Raw genomic sequence first — 10,000 nt, 5'->3', positions numbered from 1 at the left:
ATGTTTTCACGACCTTCTTCAAACCCTGTAACTTACTACTCATGAACTGGTACCAGATGGTTGTACTCCCAGTTATAGTTTTTGACGTCACACACACATAAACAACAATGGCACCTCACACCCTAAAAAACGCTGGGTTATTTTAATAACCCAATTGCTGGGTTAAGGCTGTTGGGTTATAGGTTGGGTAGATTTGACCCAACGTTGGGTCAAAGATTGTGACCCAACACGATGGGTTAAATGAAAGCGAGGCTCGTTCTTCCGCCATTTCTGGACAGAAGGCGCCAGGACGTCAACGACCATAGCTGCCGGTAAGTGATCAGTTTCAGACGGTAAAACAATAAAAATAGGTTATTATAGCCAGACAATTTTAATGATAGTGTGAACTGAAAGACATGTTAGCATTAACTTAGCTCTCTGTATGGTTAACCATAACGTTAGTTCCCTTTAGCCAGCGAGCTATAAGGACATTAACGTTAACAATTAGCCGTTGGCTCAAGAGTTTAAAACTTATGTTGTAGCTAGCTAGCTAAATGCCTCTCCTTTAACGTTAGCTAGTAAATCTCTATATTGCTATTTTGGTTCCTAACTGTAAACACACATTACTCCTTACACGGAATTAACTATATAGGGTTAACGTTATGAGTATTATTTAGCATCCCGAACGTCATGATTGATTGACGCACTTGACAGTGAAGATGACGGAGATGTCGGAGGCAAATAGGAACGTTAGCGTTAGCGTTAGCGTTAGCGTTATGGCCTGAGCTCTCGGACTTTTTATAAAACCTGATAATAACGCAAAAGAGGACAATGATAAAGTAGAGACTTGCCCCCTCCTACGTGTTAAGCAGCCTAACAGTTACGAGGTATGTTTGTGTTTAGGTGTATTTCTGTATTGTTAATATGTAGTTAAGGTAATGTTAGCTAACGTTAGCCTAGCCTCAAGTGAGTCAGCATAAAATCAAGCTAGCGGTTTTTTACAATAATTAGAAGTATAACGAGACGGTTGTGTTTCTACAATATTAGCGCATATTTGAATGTAAGTGTATTGTGTAACGTGACGCTTAATATGGATAAGCTGTAGCTACATTTTCATTAAGTAGATGGTCTGGCAAAGCGAGACTAATGTTGAACTAAACTTAGCAGTAGCAGCTAGCTAGTATTGTCGGCTTGTACTCAAATTCAGTCTTTTTAACAGTTGATTATCATCCCTAGACTTTGTAACCTGTGGTCTGAAGAAAATGCTGTACTATGGAAATATGTATTACAGTATCTCGGGTGACACATGCTTAAATAGGATGGACAAAGTTGCGTTTTTAGATTTTTTACTGATTATTTTTTGCTGTTTTTGTGTTGATTTGTAGTCTTGAAAGTGACAAATCATTTCAGGGATGCTACAGTCTGTACTGCCTATACTTCACTATGCTGGGCTGCTAAGGGTGTGCATTAGTTCTGTTGTAGATTACAGTGTTTCCTTTAGGCAGGTCATGACATATGCTACTTTATTTATTGCAACTCATCTTAGTAATATGATCTATAATCAGACTTGATATTGCTGTGGAAATGTTATATCAACTAGTATGTCTACTAAGCAATACAAAATATTGATTTTGTGGAATGGAACCTGGTAATGAAGCTGTTATTTCTTCGATATACTTTTAAGGATTCAAGTCCCAGCCCCGAACCGGCTGCCTTCAGAGCAACGCAGAGCTTCTTTGGAACAAGGAGCAACATTTGTAAGTTCATGGTAATTTATCTTGAATAACTTATTTTTTAATTGAGTGAGAAGCTTTTTTAAAAGCTTCACTTTGATTGGACAATTTTGATGTAAGTCAGAGGCATAGTCATGATATTCATATATATGTGTATACTTTCTTTCTCTGTTCATTAATCATTTTTATAGAATATCCGTATGAGATCCTTAAGACAGCTGATGGAAAATGCATGGTTAGTGGTCCTGAGGAACAGAATCACATAAATAATGAAAGACGTGCCATGGTCCGGATACTTGTGTCCCACTAGTTGTGCACTTTGGAGAGAAGTAAGTATTTTTCACACACAGATTATTTTATTATTTTTAAGTTGTGGGCTAGTTCTTCACTAATGTGAACTGCATCTAAACTACTTATCTCATCCCTTTGATCTGGGATCAGTTAGTGCAATCTTGATTTATATTTTTATTTTATATTATTTTTTTGATAATTACTGTAAAAAAAACTGTCAATATATTGTGTTATGTGGTAGTGTTAAATGTTAATAAAATTCATATTGTTGTCAAGTCCATCTTCAGGTGCAAAGGCTATGCTGGCATCATCAATTGTGGATCAGTTTCCATGCCTGAGGGACTGTCAAGGCACAGGCTATGGAAGTTTTTAACCACACAATAATTAACTGACCTAAAGCAAATGTGACAATCCCTGCTAGGGCTGTGATGGTTGGTGAGAAAGCAGTGTATCACGTAATATGGGGGTTAAAAACCTGTTATGAGAGTAGTGTGGCAGGTGCCTTAAATCAGGGACAGTGTGGCCGCAGAAGGAAAGCGAGCGGTGAGAGTAGCATTTATGAGTGCAAGAGGAAAAAGAGATGAAAAGATAATGCAAAGTGAGTTAAAAGTGAACAACAAACCACAAGCTTCTCAAGACAAGGTGGCTTCATGTGTTGATACTGGCGGTAAAGTGAAGGGAGTTACCCTAAAAAACTGGGCTTAAACCTTACAACATAAGGTGCAACACAATACGATCATCTTTAGAAAGAAAACATCAACCAAGTTTGAGCTTTTTGTGCAGAATCAGGCAGGACATGTAAGGCAAGAGCTATTCTATTACTGGCTCAGCTTTATCCTAATTTTTACTTCAGCTCTTACTTTCAGAGTTGCTTCTGGCTTAGTTATTACCTAATGTGTTTGAATTCTTTTTTTTTTTTTTTTTTATTTTTGTTTACTTCTAAACTTTAGGACGACGCATGGTTCACCCCAGGAGAGGGCATAAACCCACAACAGGCTTTCTGGAAGAGCATCTCCGTAATGTCTGAAAAAGACTCCACTCTGGCAGGCAGTACATTTAACATCACAAGTGCCACAAGACACCCGAGTCATTTTACCAGGTACAGCAAGATGTCTGGCTCCTCCATTTCAATCCAATTCATGTTGCATTTAGAAGTGGATTTGACTTATCCTCTCTCCTGTTTGCAACATAACAAGTACTTCTTACTTGAACTCTATGGGCCAGTTTCATATACAGAGATTAATCTTTTTACATAACTGTTCATTTAATTGTTCTTGTAGTCTAGGGCTAGGCTTGATTCTTGTATGGGAAACCGGCCCACTCTATTAAAACATTAGATATCTTAATATGTCACAGCTTGGTAGAACTTATCGATTTCTCTGCTCCTCACAGAACCAACTAGAACTCCAGAGCGGTTCATCCAGTTGACGGAGTGACTGAAGAATAACATCTGGCCACAGTCCCAGGTTGGCCAACACATGCTGGAGACTGCCATCCATAGGGCACAGTGGATCCCATCACTGGGACTACATCAATGCTAGACATTATCACAGAGTTTCCATGCTTAGTGGACACTCCAGGCATGGTGAGCTAGAATCTTACAAAATAAAATGTTGTGTTGTGGTGCTGGGATTGTTGTTCAATGTCAACTTTGTGCTAAATTTTGGGAGTTCATCTAGACTACCGTCTTTCAGATACCAGGACTTGAATCAAACACTGTCAAATTAATGAGAGCTCAGATTGCTAGTTGATAGTTCAATGCATGAAGTTTGAGAAATTGTGACTATTTTGTCCGTTTAATGATGTGATAAGTAGAGATGCACCGATTTCAACTTACTAGGCTGTTTCAAATTTCCAATTTTTCATTGAGTTTGATCTGCCGATATTGATTTTAGCCGATTCCAATTTCATATTTTCTAACGACTTTCCAGCACACACAAATATTTATTTTCTATTTTTTTTTTTTTTTGAATAGAAAATTTTTGAACAGATAATGGATCACTATAAAATATAACTATATAAATGACTCCTGGTGACATTCACACACATCTAAAGTGAAATGTTAGAACCATTTCCTCCTTCTCACAATGTAAACAGTAAAGTTACCTGAAAACAAACGTCACACAGATGATTTAACGTCACCGCTCATTTTACACATAGTTTAGAAACAAAACTAAACTCTGAGGGAAGCTTACTACGTTTTTAATGTTGGTTTGGAGCGGTATACATCCCCACTAACTTGGAAAGTGTTTTAAACGGTAACGTTGATACAGCATGTCGGAGAAATACAGCATCTTTTTTTTTCTTTGTTTTTTTGATGCGGCAGAGGGACCGCAGTGTTTGCTAACGTTAGCTTCTTGTCTCATTTGATAAACAGTAAATTCATCAAAGTCAGTGTGCCCGACACTATTTTCCAATAAACTGTAGCTGTCATGTAATGTTAACTGAAAGGTATTGAACTGTTTAATTTTGTCTTAAGTGATATATTTGGCTTGTAGCAATAAAAACAAAATGCTGAGATGTTATGTGCGTGATTATTTTCATAATTTCATCAATACATTTCATAATGCAAAACATCTAGTGAAAAAAAAAAAATACAGATAACCCAGAAGGTGGGTTGTATTTTTCCAACCCATTTTGAGTAGTATTAACCCAACAACATGGGTCATTTTAACCCATTTTTGGGTAGAAAATATAACCCAACATGCTGGGTCAAAGCTATAACCCAACCCTGCTGGGTTAAAACAACCCAGCGTTGGATCGGTCCATATTGGACCCAGCGCTGGGTTACCAAAATAACCCAAGTTGGGTTATTTTTAACCCAGCAGTTTTAAGAGTGCATGTTGATGCTGTACAGTGATTAACGGTGAGAAATAGAAATAAATAGATAGATAAAGACATAAATAGGCAATGTAAAGTCATTCCTCACATTTTAATCAAAACAATACACATACGTTTGTGTACTACTAGGTTATGTTTATTAAATGAAGCCCAAAATTTCTCGCCCTCAAGAAATCGCTAGTATCACCTAGCGCTAGCTAACGTCAATGCTAGCTAGAAGGGTTTATGGTGACTTTGCCTGGAACGCTACCAAGTCGTGACTCGTGACTTGAAGTCGTAACTTACCGACTAAAAATTGTGTCTGGAACGCAGCTTTAAATAGCCAAGACAGGGGAGACAATGAGACGCTTTATGAGGTTTTTTTAACATTAATATGAGTTCCCCCAGCCTGCCTATGGTCCCCCCAGTGGCTAGAAATGGTGATAGGTGTAAACCGAGCCCTGGGTATCCTGCTCTGCCTTTGAGAAAATGAAAGCTCAGATGGACCAATCAGGAATCTTCTCCTTATGAGGTCATAAGAGGAAAGGTTACCTCCCCTTTCTCTACTTTGCCCGCCCAGAGAATTTGGCCCCCACATGAGAGAGAGAGACATCATGACTTTCAAACTAGCAAAGTGGCAGTTGGTCAAGACCACACCCCCACCCTCGAGCTTGGCACATCCTAAGGAAAGCTCATTGTGGTACTGGCTCTAGTGGCTGTAATTCTGCACCAAGGCTGAATTTTGGGAAAGAGACTTCAGATACAGTATTAGGGGACCACTAAGGTCTATATAAAAGAGACTTCAGATACAGTATTAGGGGACCACTAAGGTCTATATAAAAGAGACTTCAGATACAGTATTAGGGGACCACTAAGGTCTATATAAAGGCATCCAAAAAGCAGCATGTCACAGGACCTTTAAATGTCTTTCATGTTCGCTCTCTTTTAATTTTTGTTTAATTGTACCAGCCTGAGGACAAGTCACGTTTTCAGCATGAGGACAGGTAACGTTTTCAGCATGAGGACAGGTCACGTTACCACACAGCGACACAAACGTAAACAACAATTAAGGGAGGAGAGAGATGTGCGTTTTCTAGCTAGAAAAAAAACCAGTTACTATTTAGAGTTTGTGTCAGCTAAAGACGGCAGTATTAAGGTTGGTTGTTCACTCTGTGCTGGTGGAGATAAAGTGCTATCTAGCTACAAAAACACTACGTCACATTTGAAGAACCATTTGGAGTTGCAGCGCTGCAGTCAAACTTACAGAGCAAGTCCCAGCAGGAGGTGCGAAGCAGAGAGAAGGAGGCCCCCCACCACCCAAACAACTAAAGCTGGACTTTGGTGCTAAACCAGTAAGGGGGGAAGAGTTGAAGAAGTTGGTCGGGCAGTAGGCCTACGTTGTAGAGGAAATGCTGCCCTTAAACACGGTTGACTCGCTCTCTTTGGTGCCATAATAAACCAGATCCTACTACTGGTAATGCCGAGCTGCCTCACAGTAAACCGGTTGTCATGTTTATGTTGAGGCTGTGGGGGTGTTGTCGGCAGCTGCTGAATGTAACTAATAAAGTAACTAGTAATCTAACTTTGTTACTTTTAAAATCAAGCTATCTGTAAAGTAACTAAGTTACTTTTTCAAAGTAACTATGGCAACACTGGATGTGACTGCATTAATGAATGGGCTAAACACCAAACTGCAAGGCAAGGGCCTTTTTGCACATGAAATGCACAGCCTGGTGAAGGCCTTTATGAGAAAGTTGCAGTTTCTCTCAAGCCAGTTGGAGGGTAACACACCCACCCACGTGCAAACCCTGAAAGAAGCCACACCATCGACCGATCACCTCTGCAGGTACTCATCCATGTTAGTGGCACTGCATGGTGAGTCAAGGCGATTTCAAGACTCTTTCAAAATAGTTGAGTGTGAAATGCACATTCCTCCTCCCTTCACTTGCAGGGTGGACAATGCACCTAGTGATGTTCAGCTTGAACTCATTGGTCTGCAGTCAGATACCGTGCTGTCGGAGCACTTTAAATCTGTATCATTGCTGGATTTCTATTCTCTCAAAGAGAAAAAAAGATGTCAGTTCTCTTTGGATCAACCTACATATGTGAACAAACATTCTCAGTGATGAAGTTTAACAAATCCAGATAGAGAACTTCTCTTACTGATGATCACCTGTCGGCTGTCCTTCGCATATCCACCTCAGACATTGAACCTGACTTTAGTGCACTTGTTCAGGCCCAGCACAGACTAGATTTTTCTCACTGAACAAGAAATAGAACTGAAAAAAGCAAATGAGGTAGTAAGACTACAAACAAAAAGATAACACTTTGTATGAAGTTAATTTAATGATGTTCTTTGAAAAATGGCGAAAAATATGCACATTTTGTTCACTTTGTCAATGCTGTTCAAATAGTGACATAATGTTGGCATTTTGTACTATGTCTGCTTCACTTTTTCATGCTCTAAGAAAAAAGTGGAAAAAGCTAATTCTGTAGTTAGACTACAAATGAAATAGTAATAGCACTTTGTAAAGTAAATTGAATACTGTTCTTTGAAAAATGGCACATTTTGGTCACAATTTCATTCATGGATGTTGAGTAAATAGCGACATAATTGCATTTTGTATTATGTCTGCTTCACTTTTTTCATGTCCTAATCATAACATTTGTGCCCTTACCAGTCACAGCTTATCAAAGACCTTACAATTTACTGCTTTTCATAAAGAGATAAAATTAATATTGAGCAGAAGTGAGTTTAGCCTATTGGTCCGGCCCTCCACACACAGTCCCTGTTTGTCATGTGGCCCCTTGGAAAAAATAATTGCCCACCCCCTCACTATAAATGCCTTTTTTAAATGTGGGAATGATTACGTTGCTGTCACTTTGTGTTTGCATGGAATGGTTTATATATGTAGGTGTGTATTTGTGTGTTGTAGGGGTATTTATTGAGGTGCTGTAATGTCAGATGACTGGAAAGAAGAACGGGTAAAGGCTGGGAAGGGAAGCCTTTGTGTATGGATTGTACCTGAGCTTATCAGTAAAGAAAAGGTCAACTGGAGAAAATTAAACTGTCACGTTCAGTGGAGGCGAGGCGGGGCAACACGCCAAGATAATGAAAATCTCACTCACGTACTGGCATACGTATAATGTGTTCATTCTCTGTGAGTGTATGTGTGTATTTGCATGTTCTCTACTGCTATGATTCATAGATAAAATCACATAATAGAACCGGTGTGTGTGATCAGTTGTTGGGTGAATCTGAATGGCCTTTTCATTGTACCTTAAAGCAGCAAAAATACTACATTTAGCACTCCCAGCTTTCTCTTCCCTTTCAGTGTCTCATATGATATGCTTACATGTAGTGTGTATAAAACCTCTTCTGAAAAAACCCATCCTCGATCCTGAGGTCTATATCTAACGTTCCCTTTCTATCCAAGATCCTTGAGAAGGTGGTTGCTAATCAGTTATGTGATTTTCTCCATAGCAACAGTTTATTTGATGACTTTCAATCAGGATTTAGAAAGCATCATAGCACAGAGACGGCACTGGTGAAAATTACTAACGACGTTCTAACTGCTACAGACAAAGGACTTGTCTCCATACTTGTTTTACTAGATCTTAGTGCTGCTTTTGACACTATTGACCATACTATCCTGTTACAGAGATTGGAACACTTGGTTGGCATTAAAGGAATTGCTCTAAACTGGTTTAAGTCCTATTTCTCTGATTGATCTCAATTTGTTAATGTTAATGATAAATCCTCCAAGTACGCTAAAGTTAGCCATGGGGTTCCACAAGGCTCAGTGCTTGGACCAATTCTATTCTCCCTATATATGCTTCCTCTTGGTATTAGGAAACACTCAATTAACTTTCACTGTTATGCGAATGACACCCAATTATACTTGTCAATCAAACCAGACGAAACCAGTCAGCTAGCTAATCTTCAAACTTCAAGTTCATTAAAGATATAACATCCTGGATGACCTATAATTTTCTGATGTTAAACCCTAACAAAACTGAAGTTATTGAGCTGGGCCCTAAACACCTCAGAACCTCATTATCTAAAGATATAGCTACTCTGGATGGTATTGCCCTGGCCTCCAGCACTACTGTCAGAAATTTAGGAGTTATTTTTGATCAGGATATATCCTTTAATGCCAATCTAAAACAAACCTCAAGAACAGCCTTTTTTCATCTTCGTAACATTGCCAAAATTAGGAATATCCTGTCTCAAAACAATGCTGAAAAACTAGTGCATGCATTTGTTACTTCCAGGCTGGACTATTGTAATTCCCTACTGTCAGGTTGCTCAAATAAGTCCCTTAAGACTCTCCAGCTGATCCAGAATGCTGCAGCACGTGTTCTCACAAGAACTAAGAAAAGAGATCATATTTCTCCTGTATTAGCTTCTCTGCACTGGCTTCCTGTAAAATAAATAAAAAATTCTCCTGACCTACAAAGCTCTAAATGGTCTAGCACCATCATATCTAGAAGAGCTCCTAATGCCCTATTGTCCCACTAGAGCACTACGCTCCCAGAATGCAGAGTTACTGGTGGTACCTAGAGTCTCTAAAAGTAGAATGGGAGCCAGAGCCTTCAGCTACCAGGCTCCTCTCCTATGGAACCAGCTCCCGATCTGGGTTCGGAGGGCAGAAACTTTCACCTCATTCAAGAATGAACTTAAAACTCTCCTATTTGATAAAGCTTCTAGTTAGGGAGTGAGGAGTTGCAGTGTTCACCTAACTGGCCCACCTGCTTCTCTTCATAATTGTTAGACTAATAATACATAACAAAGTAGAGGGAGGCAGGACAGCCAAGCCCGATCCGGCAGGGGGAGAGTTCAAAGCCCGAACAGGCTACCTCTCCTTATGACCTGTCTCTCTTAGTTACGCTGTTATAGTTACGCTGTTATAGTTCTAGACTGCCGGGGGACTTCCTTCCTTCCTCTGACACACTGAGCTGCTCTCTCCTCTCCCTTTCTATTACTTTTACTATTACTATTTGTGTGTTTCCCGTCCCAGAAATGCTTATTACTAATCCTAGCTTCTGGGGAGTTTACTCCCCGGAGTCCTTATGTTTTTTCCCCCCAGCGTATTTCCTTGGAGAACGTTGGCACCAAGATCCTGGTTCCAGCTGTCGCCGTGGTCCTGCTGCACTCCCTGCTGAGCTCAGCGGTG

General features: G+C 39.7%; 1 long non-coding RNA gene across 2 annotated transcripts; it reads left to right on the top strand.

Annotated features, from left to right (window-relative positions):
• Positions 1-127: 127 nt before the first annotated feature.
• LOC114554566 (uncharacterized) lies at positions 128-2,624 on the top strand. 2 transcript variants are annotated; one of them, XR_003692440.1, is made up of 4 exons: positions 128-311; positions 1,664-1,736; positions 1,904-2,041; positions 2,280-2,624. It is a non-coding gene; the product is annotated as an uncharacterized LOC114554566 (long non-coding RNA). The 2 variants fall into 2 exon arrangements; XR_003692439.1 differs by having other exon boundaries at positions 1,904-2,624.
• The last annotated feature ends 7,376 nt before the right edge of the window (positions 2,625-10,000 follow it).

This window comes from Perca flavescens, chromosome 4 (genome assembly GCF_004354835.1).
Source record: "Perca flavescens isolate YP-PL-M2 chromosome 4, PFLA_1.0, whole genome shotgun sequence".
In the NCBI taxonomy this organism is placed as follows: domain Eukaryota; kingdom Metazoa; phylum Chordata; class Actinopteri; order Perciformes; family Percidae; genus Perca; species Perca flavescens.
The sequence above is the reverse complement of the archived record's forward strand: the minus strand, read 5'-3'. Positions and strand labels throughout refer to the sequence as shown.